General features: G+C 32.6%; 1 pseudogene; it reads left to right on the forward strand.

Annotated features, from left to right (window-relative positions):
- LOC149551698 (C4-beta,C20-epoxidase-like) overlaps positions 1-14,771 on the forward strand; it is a 112,017-nt pseudogene extending 97,246 nt beyond the window's left edge.
- The last annotated feature ends 814 nt before the right edge of the window (positions 14,772-15,585 follow it).

Genomic DNA, 15,585 nt, shown 5'->3' on the forward strand with positions numbered 1-15,585 from the left:
GAAGATCAATATTTTCAAGAGAGAAGTTCCCAAGTTCAATAGAGATAACTTCACTACATGGAAATAGTTGATGAAGTTTAAAATTGGATCTATAAGTGATCATGTACAAACCTTAATTAAAGTAGAACATGTTGATTTAGTTGTACCCACTGCAGAAGATATGAAGAAAAAGGAGCACAATCAAGCAATGTTGGCAAGTGCTTTTGCCCTCAACTATGTTGAATTTGATGACATCAAGGGATGTAACTCTACATTCAAGATGTGGAAAGCCTTGACTGATATATATGGAGGAGATCAGAATGTTCAAAGAGGAAAAAGAGAAAACCTCAGAGGAAAGTTTGATGACATGAAAAAGGAGGAAGGTGAGAATGCTGCTCAATATGCCTCTAGAATGAAAGAAGTAGTAAGTGCAATCAGAAGTTTGGGTGGTCATTTAGAAGATGACACTATCAATAGCAAATTCTAAAGAATCTTGCTCCCCATCTATGCTATTAGATTTTTAGCCATACAAGAATTAAAATGTGTACTGGGAAACTAGCAAACTTTTGAAGGTATAGTAGGAAGACTCATTGCATTTGAGTTGTCCAACTTTGGAAACTACAAACCTAAAATTCTTGAATCTACTTTCAAGGCCAAGATATCATTAAAAGATACTAAGGAGGTGAAACCAAAGAAGAATAAGGAAAAAGGTAAAGTATCCATCCAGTGATAGCAGCATAGATGAAGAAGATGCGGAACAACTGGAACCATTGTTGGCTAGAAGATTTCACAAAGGCAATGATAAATTCAAAGGTAAGCTTCCTATCATTTGTTTAAATTTCAATGAAGTAGGACATATTTTTGCAAGATGCACATAGAAAAAGAATTATAGAGAAGGCCACAAGAACAAGAACAAAAGACAAGATGGCAATAGAGATTACAAAGATAAAGGCAAAAAGTGCCACATTATTGAAGAAGAGGATTCTGATGAAAATGATGATGAGGTAGTCTATGTAGCCGCGAAGGATGAGTGAGATGAAGATGAGGAAACAACATTGGTAACCTATGTTAGCAAAAATGACAAATGGATCATAGACAGTGGATGCTTACATCACACGATAGGAGACAAAAGTAAGTTTACTACCTTCACTCAGTATGATGGAAATAGTGTTAGATTTGGAAATGATACTCCATGTCAAATCAAAGGAAAAAAAGTTCTATTAAACTTACAAATAAAATTTCATGTAATAATGCATACTATGTTGAAGGATTTAGCTATAATCTGTAGAATGTGTCACAATTAGACAATATAGGTTGCAATGTAGAATTTGGAAACAAATCTGCCAAAATCTATGACATTGATGGAAATTTGATAGGAAGAGGTGAAAAAACTAAGACTAATCTATTTTACCTAGATATGGAAGATGCAATCTATCTTATTGTAAAACATGATGATGTGTGGTTATGGCATAAAAAGCTTTGTCATGTTAACTTTGATAATCTGATTAGCATCAACAAAATGAAGAAAGTTAGAGGTTTGCCTAAGCTAAAGAAGCCTAAAAATACAATGTACAAACAATGTCAACCAAGAAAGATGATCAAGTTAAGTTTTAAGAGCAAAACCTACACTTCCAAAGAAATACTAGAGTTAGTGCATACTAATTTATGTGGCCCAATAGAAGTGCAAAGCTACCAAGGAGACAGATACATAATGCTATTTGTGGATGACTACTATACGATGATGACTTCCATGTTTAAAAAAAAAAAAAATTGACGCATTTCAACTATGTAAGTCGTATTTGGCTAGGTTGAGAAAGAAACAAGAAAGAGTCTGAAGTGCCTAAGATTAGACAGAGGAGGAGAGTTCACATCAAAAGAGTTTGAAACATTTTGCAATGAAAAAGGAATTAAAAGACATATATCAACACCAAGAAATCCACCTCAGAATGGCATTGTAGAAAGAAGGAATAGATCAGTGATAGACTATGCCAAAACATTAATGATGGAGAAAAATGTTTCTTTGAAGTACTAGACAAAAGTTGTAAGTATAGCTATCTACACCCTGAATCGAGTATAGGTCAAGAAAGGTACAAATGCAACACCTTTTGAATTATGGTATGGTCATTCACCCAATGTATAAAATTTCAAAGTATTTGGTTGTAAATGCTATATTCTTAAAGATTCTAGAAATGGCAAGTTTGATGCAAAGAGTAATGAAGGCATATTCGTTGGATACTCCACTATAAGTAAGGCATATAAATGTTTGAATACTAACACTAACAAGACTATGGAGAGTGCAAATGTGAATTTTGATGAGCATGCAGAAGCTCAAGGTGATGCAACTAAGAAACTAGAAGAATACAAATCCTTTGTATACTTCTATGAAGGAATGCTTACTGAAGATGAAATTGGCAATCAAGTTGGGAATCAACAACAAATTTCAGTATCAGCTGAGTCATTGCTAGTGAATGCCAAGCTACATTCAGGAGTTGAGTTGCAAAATGAAGAAATGCACATTTCTAATTCTAGAATTAGTACACATGGAAGAGATGATGAAATATCAGATAGAGATGTGCACAGTGACTCTAAAACTAAAAGATCAAATATGGAAAGGACAGAACCAAGACTATCAAAGTATGTTAGAAGATGTCACCCTATTGAACAAATCACTGGTGATAAGGAACAGACTAAGAAATGAATCCTGTCTACTAAACAAGATTGAGCCCAAAATAGTGAATGATGCATTACAAGATGATAATTGACATAAAGCAATGGAAGAAGAGATAGATCAGATCGAGAAGAACAAAACCTGGACCTTAGTTCCAAGACTAGCTTATAAAAATGTAATTGGTACCAAATGGTTATTTAGAAACAAGCTAGATGAGAATAGTGAGATCGCAAGAAATAAGGCTAGACTAGTCTACAAAGGTTATGCACAAAAAGAAGGATTGGATTGTGGGGAAACATTTGCCCTTATTGCAAGAACGGAAGGAGTGAGAACACTACTTGCATATGCTACTTGCAAAGGTTTAAAATTCTACCAAATGGATCTAAATTCTACTTTTCTAAATGGTATACTAGAAGAGGAAGTCTATATAGAACAACTAGAGAGATTTTTTGATGATAACAACAAGGATATGGTTTGCAAACTACACAAAGCACTCTATAGTTTGAAGAAAGTACCTAGAGTATGGTATGCGAGACTACACAAATATCTCATGAAGATTGAATTTGAGAGAACATATGACAACAACAACCTATAAATTAAAGTAAAAAAAGGAAAAGATATTCTGATATCTAAAATATTTGTTGATGATATAATATTTGGAGAAAAAGATGCCCTATGTAAATAATTTTGTGATCAAATGAAACATGAGTTTGAAATGTCAATGTTTGGGAAAATCAAATTCTTTGATGAATTATAAGTAAATCAACTAAAGCATGGCATATTTGTGACCCAATCAAAATATATCAAGGAGATACTCAAGACATTTGGCTTAGAAGATTCAAAACCAGTTAGTACACCAATGGTAACAAGACATAAGTTATCCAAGAATGATGAGTCAGTTGAAGTAAATTAGACAATGTATAGATCAATCATTGGAAAGTTACACTATGTTGTGCATAGTAGACTAGACATTGCATTAGCTACTAGAATAGTGGCAAGATTTTTTGAAAATCCAAGAGAAAATCATCTGATGGCAGTAAAAAGAATATTGAGATACCTAAAAGGAACTAATGACTTTGGATTATACTACAAGAGGAGTGAAAATTTTGAGTTGAAAGCCTACAATGATGTAGACTAAGGAGGTAATATTGATGATAGAAAGAGCACCAATGGAAGAGCACTTTTCTTAGGTAAAAGATTGGTTACTTGGACCAGCAAAAAACAAAGTTGTACCTCACAATCCACAACAAAAGCTAAATATGTTGGTGCTACTATCAATTGTACCAATATTGTATGGATCAAACATCTCCTACAAGGTATGAAGGAAGAGGTAACTAAACCTATGATACTTTATTGTGATAACACAAGTTCCATCAACATATCAAAGAATCTTGTGATGCATGCCAAAACAGAGTATAGTGCAATTAAGTAGCACTATGTAAGAGAATTGGTGGAAGAAAAGAAAGTAAGGATGAAATATGTCAGCCCAAAGGAACAAATTGCTGACATCTTCACAAAAGCACTACCTAAAGATGCATTTGAGTATCTTAGAGGTAAGTTAGGGGTGATACCTCTATCCAAGGATAATTGAGAAATAGTAAGATTTCCCTACATCAAATGAGTAGAATGATGAAATGTTACAAATTGATGTAGAGGACACTTACTTTAGGATTTTGCTTGAAGTAATCAAAGTATTGAAGTTCCAAATCAATCACAAGTAAGGTGATAGAGGGAGAAATTGGAGTTCTTGAAGATGCTATACTTACATGTTAAGATGCTTAAATAATATATCTTTGGCATTGTTGTCAAAGAGGGAGAAATAGTAGAAACTGATCAAATCTATAGAATCAAATGGACAAAGGGAGAAGTAGCTGATACAGAATAAATAGAAATTGATTAATTCATATAGAGGAAGAAATATTGTGTAGAGGGAGAAATGGCATGGTACATTTAAAGAAACAAAATGTAAGAGGGAGAAATAGTAGTTAAGAAGAGAAAAATTGATCAAAGTGGTAAGCTACAGAAAAGAGGGAGTCATATAGGAACTGATTAGACAAAACATGCAGAAGGAGAAAAAATAGCAAAAATAAAACAACAACTAAGAGGGAGTAGTAAAAGCAAAGAGGTCAAGAAATCAGGATAGTAGATTAGAGATGGAGATGTGAAAATTGATGATAACAAAATTTCTTTTTGGCATTTGATTTACTATTTTAACCTAGTTAGCATTTTGATAACTTGGTTGATCAGTTTAGTTTTCCATCAATGCAAAAGAGGGAGATTGTAGGAAATCTGATTGAAAAGATCATTGTTGAAGAGGGAATATTGTTTGCAAAGAGGGAGATTGTTGATAAAGAATATTCTCAATCATTTTTTTGTCACTAATGTCAAACTTGCTATTTGCTAAAATGACAATTGCTTATAAGATTCAAGTACTATCACTTAGCTAATTGATGAAGAGGATTTGATCAATAAGATGTAACAAAAGTACCTAAGGGAAAGGTTGTGTTATGGTTTTATAATGAAGAATAAGGATTAGTTAAGACAATGAAAAAAGGATGTGTTGATAATACACTTAAAGATATAGAGGTTGGCCACACTTAGAAAATTTAGAAGTTGTAACAAGGTTGTCTGTAAAAGTTCATTAGTGAGTGCCAAGCAAGCTAGTTCATGCCGAGTAGGATTTTAGTTAGTGCTAACCAAATGCAAAATCTAGTGTGTCGAGTGATATAGAAGGAGCTGAGCAAGTTCAAAAGCTGAGCAAGTAATAGTTTATGAGCATCAAAAAAAAAAATCTAGTGAATGTTGAGTGAATCCACTGTAGGTGTTGAGCATCAGTAAAACATAGTTGGAGCTGAGTAACATAGTATGTGCCAAGCACCAGAATTTCAATAGTGCTAAGCTACTGCATTATTTGAAAAGTCAAAGATTTTCCAAATCTAAGCCAACAAGTTTGTTACCTTCAATTTTGTGAATTAGATGGAGGATAAGAATGATGAGCTGGTGGCACAGAACTATAGGTAAACCATTTTTGGGCAAATTCAGGAGGATTCTTCATGATGTTTCTAGAAGGAACAAGATATGGGGTAGATTCATTGAATCCTACCTAATCCATTCAAATTAAAAGAAAGTGTAGGAAGATTTGAGAAGGAAAAGTGTCCCAAACTTCTATTTAAGGAGTCATAGGCCAAGAAGCTAGAGTTGTTGGTTTGAATTTGTTAAGGGTGTAAAGTAGAAGGCATCAAGAAGAAGGAAGAATAGAGCAAAGAGCCTTTGCTTTGATAAGTGGCCATATAGGAGATTACACTGGTACATTGAGCATGGAGACTCAAGAAGACAAAGCTTGAAAGGAGGACAAGCTGTCAGAGATGTCGAGACTAAAAGCCAGGCAATGTTGTGAGATGAATAGAGATCTGAAATGTACAAGTTAAGTTGTGAGCTGTATCAGGTCAAAAGCCCTTGTTGTTACTCTCTAAAAATTGTGTTAGCTAGGGTAAAATTCTATGGACTTAGGTTGGTTTAATAGTCATTTGTAAATCCTTTAATAGGGTGGCATTCCAAGTGAATGTTTTAAAGTCCTCTAACCGGGCCCTCTTCTAATAGGATGGTTGAATCCTTTAACCAAGTCACATTTAATAATGTGTTGTAGCCTTTAATAGGGTAGGCCTTTCATAGGGCATCACTTCAGAAGAGTGAGAATTGAGCATGTTACTAGTGGTTTTTCCCAAATTGGGTTTCCATGTAAATCACTATGTTATGTGTTGATCTTTCATGTCTTATTCTTGCATATTGATTTTTAGTAACTTGCTAAGTAGAAAAGCTTAAGCTTGGATGCATGAAAAATTTAATGGGCTTACTTTACTTGATGAAAAAAAATTATTAGGACATTTGGACCTTGAATGACTAATTCACCTCCCCTCTAAATTATTCTAAAATATTTCTAACAATTGGTATCAGAGCCATCTATTGATTTAGTTTAAAGGTACTAAATGTAGGAAGATCAAGATGTCCAAGAGAGAAGTTCTCAAACTCAATAGAGATAACTTCAGTGCATGGTAAAAGTTGATGAAGTTGCATGTTGGATTAATAAGTGATATGTACAAACCACAATTAAAGTAGAACATGTTGATCTAGTTGTACCCATTGTAGAAGATATGAAGAAAAGGAAGGAGCACAATCAAGCAATGTTGGAAATTGCCTCTACCCTCTACTATGCTGAATTTGATGACATCAAGGGATGTGACTCTGCATTTAAGATGTGGAAAGCCTTGACTAATATCTATGGAGGAGATCAAAATTTTCAAAGAGAAAAAAGAGAAAGCCTGAAAGGAAAGTTTGATGACATTAAAATGGAGGAAGCTGAGAATGTTGCTCAATAATCCTCTAGAATGAAAGAAGTAGTAAGTGCAATAAGAAGTTTGGGTGGTCATTTAGAAGATGACACTATCAATGGAAATTTTTAAAGAATCTTGCTTGCCATCTATGCTATTAGATTTTCAACCATACAAGAATTAAGATGTGTACTAGGAAACTAGCTCTTTTTTGAAGGTATAGTAGGAATACTCACTGCATTTGAGTTGTCCAACTTTGACAACTATAGACCTAAAAATCTTGAATCTACTTTCAAAGCCAAGATATCATTAAAAGACACTAAGAAGGTGAAACCAAAGAAGAAGAAGAAGAAAAAAGGTAAAGTATGCATCTAGTGACAACATCACAGATGAAGAAGATGTGGAATAGTTGGAAGTTTTGTTGGCTAGAAGATTTCATAGAGGCAAAGGTAAATTTAAAGGTAAGCTTCCTATAATTTGATTTAATTGAAATGAAGTAGAACATATTGCTGCAAGATGCACATAGAAAAAGAACTACAGAGAATGCAACAAGAACAAGAATGAAAGAGAAGATGGCATTAGAGATTACAAAGATAAAGGAAAAAAGTGCTATATTATTGAAGAAGAGGAATCTAATGAAAATGATGTAGCCATGAAAGATGAGTAAGATGAAGATGAGGCAAGAACACTAGTAACCTGTGTCAACAAAAGTGACAAATGGATCATAGATAGTGGATGCTCACATCACATGATAGGAGACAAAAGTAAGTTTACTACCTTCACTTAGTATGATGGAAATAGTGTTAGATTTGAAAATGATGCTCCATGTCAAATTAAAGGAAAAGGTTCTATTAAACTTATAGAGAAAATATCAAGTGATAATGCATATTATGTTGAAGGATTGAACTACAATCTGTTGAGTGTGTCACAATTAGGCAATAGAGGTTGCAAAGTAGAATTTGGAAATGGATATGCCAAAATCTATGACATTGATAGAAATTTGATAGGAAAAGGTGAACAAACTAAGACTAATCTATTTTACCTAGATATGGAAGATGCAACCTGTCTTATTGTAAAAGTTGATGATGTGTGGTTATGGCATAAAAGACTTTGTCATGTTAACTTTGATAATTTGATTAGCAATAGCAAAATGAAGAAAGTTAGAGGTTTTCCCAAGCTAAAGAAGCCTAAAAATACAATGTGTAAACAATGTCAACTAGGAAAGATGACTAAGTCAAGTTTCAAGAGAAAAAGCTACACTTCCAAATAAAAACTAGAGTTAGTGCATACTAATTTATGTGGCCCAATAGAAGTGCAAAGCTACCAAGGAGACAGATACATAATGCTATTTGTGGATGACTACTCTAGGATGATGACTACCATGTTTTTAAAACAAAAATTGATGCATTTCAAATGTTTAAGTGGTATTTGGCCAAAGTTGAGAAAGAAACAGGAAAGAGTCTGAAGTGCCTAAGATTAGATAGAGGAGGAGGGTTCACATCAAAAGAGTTTGAAACATTTTGCAATGACGAAGAAATTAAAAAACAAACATCAACACCATGAACTCCACCTTAGAATGGTATTGTAGAAAGAAGGAATAGATCAGTGATAGACTATGCCAGAACATTAACAATGGTGAAATTTTTTTCTTTGAAGTACTGGAGAGAAACTATATGTATAATTGTTTACACCATGAATCAAGTACAAGTCAAGAAAGGTAAAAATGCAACACCTTTTGAATTATGGTATTGTCACTCACCCAATGTAAAACATTTCAAATTATTTGGTTGTAGATGTTATTTTCTTTAAGATTCTCAAAATGGAAAGTTTGATGCAAAGAGTGATGAAGGCATATTCCTTGGATAATCCACCAGAAGTAAGGTATATAAGTGTTTGATTACTAACACTAACAAGATTGTGGAGAGTCAAAATGTAAATTTTGATGAGCATGCATAAGCTCAAGGTGATGCAACCAAGAAACTAGAAGAATACAAATCCTTTGTATACTTCTATGAAGGAATGCCTACTAAAGATGAAGTTGAAAATCAAGTTGGGAATCAGCAACAAATTTCAATATCAATTGAGTCACTACCAATGAATGCCAAGCTGCATTCAGAAGCCAAGTTGTAGAATGAAGATAATGAAAATTATGACTTTGGAATCAGTATACATGGAAGATATGATGAAATATCAAATAGAGATATGCATAGTGACTTTGAAACTAAAAGATCAAACATAGAAAGAAGGATAGAACCAAGACTATCCAAGTATGTGAGAAGACATCACCCTGCTAAACAAATCATTGGTGACAAAGAAGCTAGACCAATGACAAGGAATAGACTAAGAAATGAATCATTTCTACTAAACAAGATTAAGCTCAAAATAGTGAATGATGCAATACAAGATGATAATTGGCATAAAGCTATGGAAGAAGGGATATATTAGATAGAGAATAACAAAACCTAGACCTTAGCTTTGAGACTAGCTGATAAAAATATGATTGGTACCAAATGGGTATTTAGGAACAAGCTAGATGAGAATGGTGAGATCACATGAAATAAGGCTAGACTAGTCTACAAAGGTTATGGACAAGAAGAAGGATTGGATTATGGAAAAATATTTGCCCCTATTGCAAGAATGGAAGGAGTGAGAACACTACTTGCATATGCTACTTACAAAGATTTCAAAGTCTACCAAATGGATGTAAAGTCTACTTTTTTGAATGTTATACTAGAAGAGGAAGTCTACATAGAAGAACCAAAGGGATTTGTTGATGATAACAAAAAGGATATGGTTTGCAAACTACACAAAGAACTCTATGATTTGAAGAAAACACCTAGAGCATGGTATGAGAGACTGCACAAATATCTTGTGAAGATTATATTTGAGAGAACATATGACAACATCAACCTATATATCAAAGTAGAAAAATGTAAAGATATTCTGATATCTAAAATCTTTGTTGATGATACAATATTTGGAGGAAAAGATGCCCTATTCAAAGAATTTACTGATCAAATGAAACATAAGTTTGAAATGTCAATGTTTGGGGAAATCAAATTCTTTGTTAGACTGCAAGTACATCAACTAAAGCATAGAATATTTGTGACCTAATAAAAATATATCAAGAAGATACTCAAGACATTTGGCTTAGAAGATTCAAAATCAGTCAATACACCAATGGTAATAGGACATAAGTTATCTGAGAATGATGAGTGAGCTGAAGTAAATTAAACAATAGTGGAAAGTTACACTTAGTTGTGCATAGTAGACTAGACATTACATTGGCTATTGGAATAGTGGCAAGATTCTCTATAAATCCAAGAGAAAATCATCTGATGGTAGTAAAAAGAATATTGAGATACCTAAAAGGAACTGATGACTTTGGATTATACTACAAGAGGAGTGAAAAGTTTGATTTGAAAGCCTACACTAATGCAGATTGGGGAGGTAATATTGATGACAAATAGAGCACCAATAGAGGAGCACTTTTCTTAGGTAAAAGATTGGTTACTTGGACTAGTAAAAAACAAATTTGTGCCTCACAATCCATAGCAAAAGCTAAATATGTTGTTGCTGCTATCAACTGCACCAATATTGTATTAATCAACAATCTGCTGCAAGGTATGAAGGAAGAGGTAATTGAACCTTTGATACTCTATAGTGATAACACAAGTGCCATCAACATATCAAAGAATCCTATGATGCATGCCAAAATGAAGCATATTGCAATTAAGTATCACTATGTAAGAGAATTGGTCGAAGACAAGCAAGTAAGAATGGAATATGTTAGCTCAAAGGAACAAATTACTTACATCTTCACAGAAGCACTACCTAAAGATGCATTTGAGTATCTTAGAGGTAAGGTAGTGGTGATACCCCTATCTAAGGCTATTTTAACAATAGCAAGATTGCCTTGCATCAAATGAGTAGAATGATGAAATGTTATAAATTGATGTAGAGGACACTTTAGGATTTTCCCTAAAGTAATCAAAGTAGTGAAGTTGCAAATCAATCAAAAGCAAGGCGACAGAGGGAAAAATTAGAGTTCTTGAAGATTTTATGCTTACATTTTAAGATGCTGAAATAATATGTCTTTGGCATTGTTGTTAAAGAGGGAAAAATAACAGAAATTGGTCATATCTATAGAATCAAATGGACAAAGGGAGAAGTAGTTGATACTAGGATAAACAAAAACTATTTAATTCATATAGAGGAATAAATTATTGTGTAGAGGAAGAAATGGCATGGTACATTTAAAGAAGAAAAATGTAAGAAGGAGAAATAGTAGTTAAGAAGAGAAAAGTTGATCAAAGTGGTAAGCTATAGAAAAGAGGGATTCATATAGGAATTAATCAAAGAAGACATGTAGAAGGAGAAGAAATAGCAAAAAGGAAACATCAGCTAAGAGGGAGTAGCAAAAGGAAAGAAGTAAAGAAATCAGGATAGCAGATCAGAGAGGGAGATGTGAAAACTGATGATAACACAATATCTTTTTGGCATTTGATTTACTATTTTAACCTAGTTAGCATTTTGATAACTTGGTTGATTAGTTTGGTTTGATATCAATGCAAAAGAGGGAGATTGTTGGAAATCTGATTGAAAAGATCATTGTTGAAGAGAGAAGATTGTTTGTAAAGAGGGAGATTATTGATAAAGAATGTTTTTAATCATTGTTTTGTCACTGATGTCAAACCTACTATTTGTTGGAATGACAATTGCTTATAAGATCCAAGTACTATCACTTAGTTGATTGATGAAGAGGATTTGATCAACAAGATGTAACAAAAGTACCTAAGGGAAAGGTCGAGTTATGGTTTTGTAATGAAGTATAAGAATCAGTTAAGATAATGATAAAATGATGTATTGATAATACACTTGAAGATACAAAGGTTGGCCAATAAGATTTTTAGTTAGTGTCGAGAAAATGCAAAATCTAGTGTGTGCCAAGTGATACAGAAGGAGCCAAGCAAGTTCAAGAGCTGAGCAAGTAATAGGTATTGAGCATTAAAAAAAAACTTAGTGAATGCTAAGTAAATCCACTATAGGTGTCGAGCATCAGTAAAATGTAGTTGGAGCCGAGTAACATAGTATGTGTCAAGCACCAAAATTTCAATAGTGTCAAGCTATTGCATTATTTGAAAAGTCAAAGATTCAAAAAATCTGAGCTGACAAGTTTGTTACCTTGAATTTTGTGAACTAGATGGAAGATAAGGATGATGAGTTAGTGGCACAAATTTTTAGGTAAACTAGTTTTGGGTGAATTCAGAAGGATTCTTCATGATGTTTCTAGAAGGAACAATATATGGGGTAGATTCATTGAATCCTACCTAATCCATTCAAAATAAAAGAAAGTACGGGAAGATTCAAGAAGGAAGAGTGTCCCAGACTTATATTTAAGGAGTCACAAGCCAAGAAGCAAGAGTTTTTGGGTTGAAGTTGTTGAAGGGTTTCAAGGAGAAGGCATCAAGAGGAAGGAAGAACAAAGCACAGAGGCTTTGCTTTGATAAGTGGCCATATAGGATATTGCACTAGTACATCAAGAATGGAGACTCAAGGAGACAAAACTTGAAAGGAGGACAAGCTATTGGAACTATAGAGACTAAAAGCTAGGAAATTTTGTGAGCTAAATAGAGATCGAAAATCTACAAATTGACTTGTGAGTTGTATCAGGTCAAAATCCCTTGTTGTTACTCTCTAATGATTGTATTAGCTAGGGTAAAATCCTATGGACTTAGGTTGGTTTAAGATCCATTTGTGAATCCTTTAATAGGGTGGCATTCCAAGTGAATGTTTTAAAGTCCTCTAACCTGGCTCACTTCAAACAAGGTGGTTAAATACTTTAACCAGGTCACATTTAATAGTGTATTGTAGCCTTTAACAGGGTAGGCCTTTCATAGGGTATCACTTTAGAAGAATGAGAATTGAGTAGCATGTTACTAGTGGTTTTTCCCAAATTGGGTTTCCATGTAAATCATTGTGTTATGTGTTGATATTTCATGTCTTATTCTTGCATATTGATTTTTAGTAACTTGCTAACCAGAAAGGCTTAAGCTTGGATGCATGAATAGTTTAATAGGCTCACTTTACTTGATGAAAAAGTTTTATTAGGACATTTGGACCTTGAATAACTGATTCACCCCCCCTCTCAGCTATTCTAAAGCATTTCTAACAACCTAAGCTTATAATCTACCATTTCTTTTGCCTCTTAATCTCTACCATCCATTTTTCTTTAAAAGGAGGCTTTCTCCTCATTTCATAACACACATTTCTCATACACCTATCTATTTGGTTCTTATACACACCTCTCTCATACATCTCCCTTTCTAGCATTAGCTTTTTCTTTGCATTCTTATATCCTCATATAACTAGAATTTTCTTTTGTTGTATTAAGCTCAATCCATTTAGATTACTTATCATGGATTTTAATCTTGCATCTTATATTAGCTTTATTTTCTTATATTTTAATAGCATCGATTACTCTTTCATCTGCATCTTTATTTTGAATCTCTCATTTTATGATGCACCTTGCAATGGTCACAACACTTAGGTTCATTTACGAATAATGGTTTATAGAAGTGAGTCACATTTTTGGCATACAAGTAGGAGTTTAATAATATGACACTCAAAATTCAAAATATTTGTAAAAAGTATCTGTAAATATTATCAATTCTTTCAACATTTAAATGTTTTAAAAATAAGGTGAACAAGTTTTAGAGTATAGATTTCAATGAGATTAAATTTGTGAATTATAAAATTATTTATAGACTTGTATACATGAACTTAAACATTGCATAAATAACTTTTGTGATTAACAATATAGATTTCCTCAAAACTACAACTAAGTTTACAAGCACATTAGTTTATTTCAATTTCTTTTTAATTTCAACATATGATTTCATAATTTTGAGTAATTAGCCTAAATTTCATTAAATAAAGATACATTAAATTTATTAAAAATATAAATAGGATTAAAAATAGTAATCTATATAGAAGTTAATTATAGAGAAAATGACTCTGTTATATATTTCCTTAACTATAAAGATGTCAAATATTATGCCATGTATGATCAATCAATTTTTATTTTTTTTAGGTGTGTATTACAACAAGATCCTAAGAACATATAGTTCCAAGTTAGAAAATTTGATAAACACCTTGCTAAAGCTAAGTCTTCTCATGATATTACTAATGGATTGTGGAAATCAAATGACATTAAAGCTAAGTCTTCAAGGTCTTGGTATTGACAAACATTTCCAAGCTGATTTTGTAGATTGTGAGACTAGTGTTTGTCTCAATTATCACTTGGAGAGAGAGAAAGAAAGTGATGGAAATTCTATTCTCTTCAAGAAGCATAGTGATTTGTGTGTGCTGACAATTTTGTACAATGATCAAGTAGGCGGTCTTGTAATGTGCTCCAAACAAGGTGATTGGTTTAGTGTAAAACCTCTCAAAAGATCATTTATTGTAATCTTGGGCAATTCTCTAAAGGTACATAAATTATAAAGTTTTTTTAAAGCAAGATTAGTTTGATAATTTTATTTATCTAAATTATTATATTCTTTTGGTTGTAGATATGGAGCAATGATAGACTTTAGAGTGTAGAGCATCATGTAAGTGATAAAGGAAGGGACCCTCAACTTTTGATTGCTCTCTTTTTAAATTTTCCATAAGAAAAGGAGATATGTGTGCTAGAGGAGCTCATAGATGATAATCATCCTCTTTGTTACAAACCTTTTCTTTTCAAAGATTATAAGAATGCAAGAGGACATGGAACTCCTCTCAATATTTTCCTCTAGACTTACATAGAAAACTAACACACAAATCAATTTTATTGTTAACTCAAGTTTTTTAATCTACTTTTGTAATGCTCAAAATAACCAGCTCACATAAATAATATATATGGGCCATGAGCTATTCATATAACTAGGTGCTAAAATATATACTAAATTCTATTAATGTTTCTATTATAGATTATATATGACATTTTTATTATTGGATTTTTTAAGGATTTAATTGTTTAAACAAATTATATTTTTCATTGAAGTATTTTGATATTTTATTTGAAATTAAGTAATAGTATAAGCTTAATATTTCTAATATAATGGTTAAGAATATTTGTTCTCCCTTTTCTTTTGAAATAAAAAAGAAATTCATATGTAATGCCCCTCCATGTGGCTATGATCTTGTTTATGCTACAAGATCATTTTTTAGGCATTGATAAGTTGAGTTCAACCTATACGTTATTAATATTTCTAATGTTAAATATATATGTTTTATAAAAGCATCTAAATTAATGAATTAAATACTATACTATTCAATATAGTATGTAATGCCTCGCTTAGAGATTCTTGGAAACAAAGATAAACAGGGGCTATTTAAAAATAAATAAATCAAGATGGAATAAGAAAACAATCACAAAAATATCACAAGAAAATCTAAACTACTAATCACCAAATATCTCCAACCACCACTACTTACCAATGTGTTAAATACCAACTATGTGAATTAAACATACACTGTTCAGTTCAAGTTATAATCTAACATTCATTACGATATTCATTTTAAGCCCAATGTACAAGTTACTAGGTGATTAAACATACAAGTTAATTT

This window comes from Cupressus sempervirens, chromosome 6 (assembly GCF_028749045.1).
Source record: "Cupressus sempervirens isolate cs-2001-9-10 chromosome 6, ASM2874904v1, whole genome shotgun sequence".
Classification (NCBI taxonomy): Eukaryota; Viridiplantae; Streptophyta; class Pinopsida; order Cupressales; family Cupressaceae; genus Cupressus; species Cupressus sempervirens.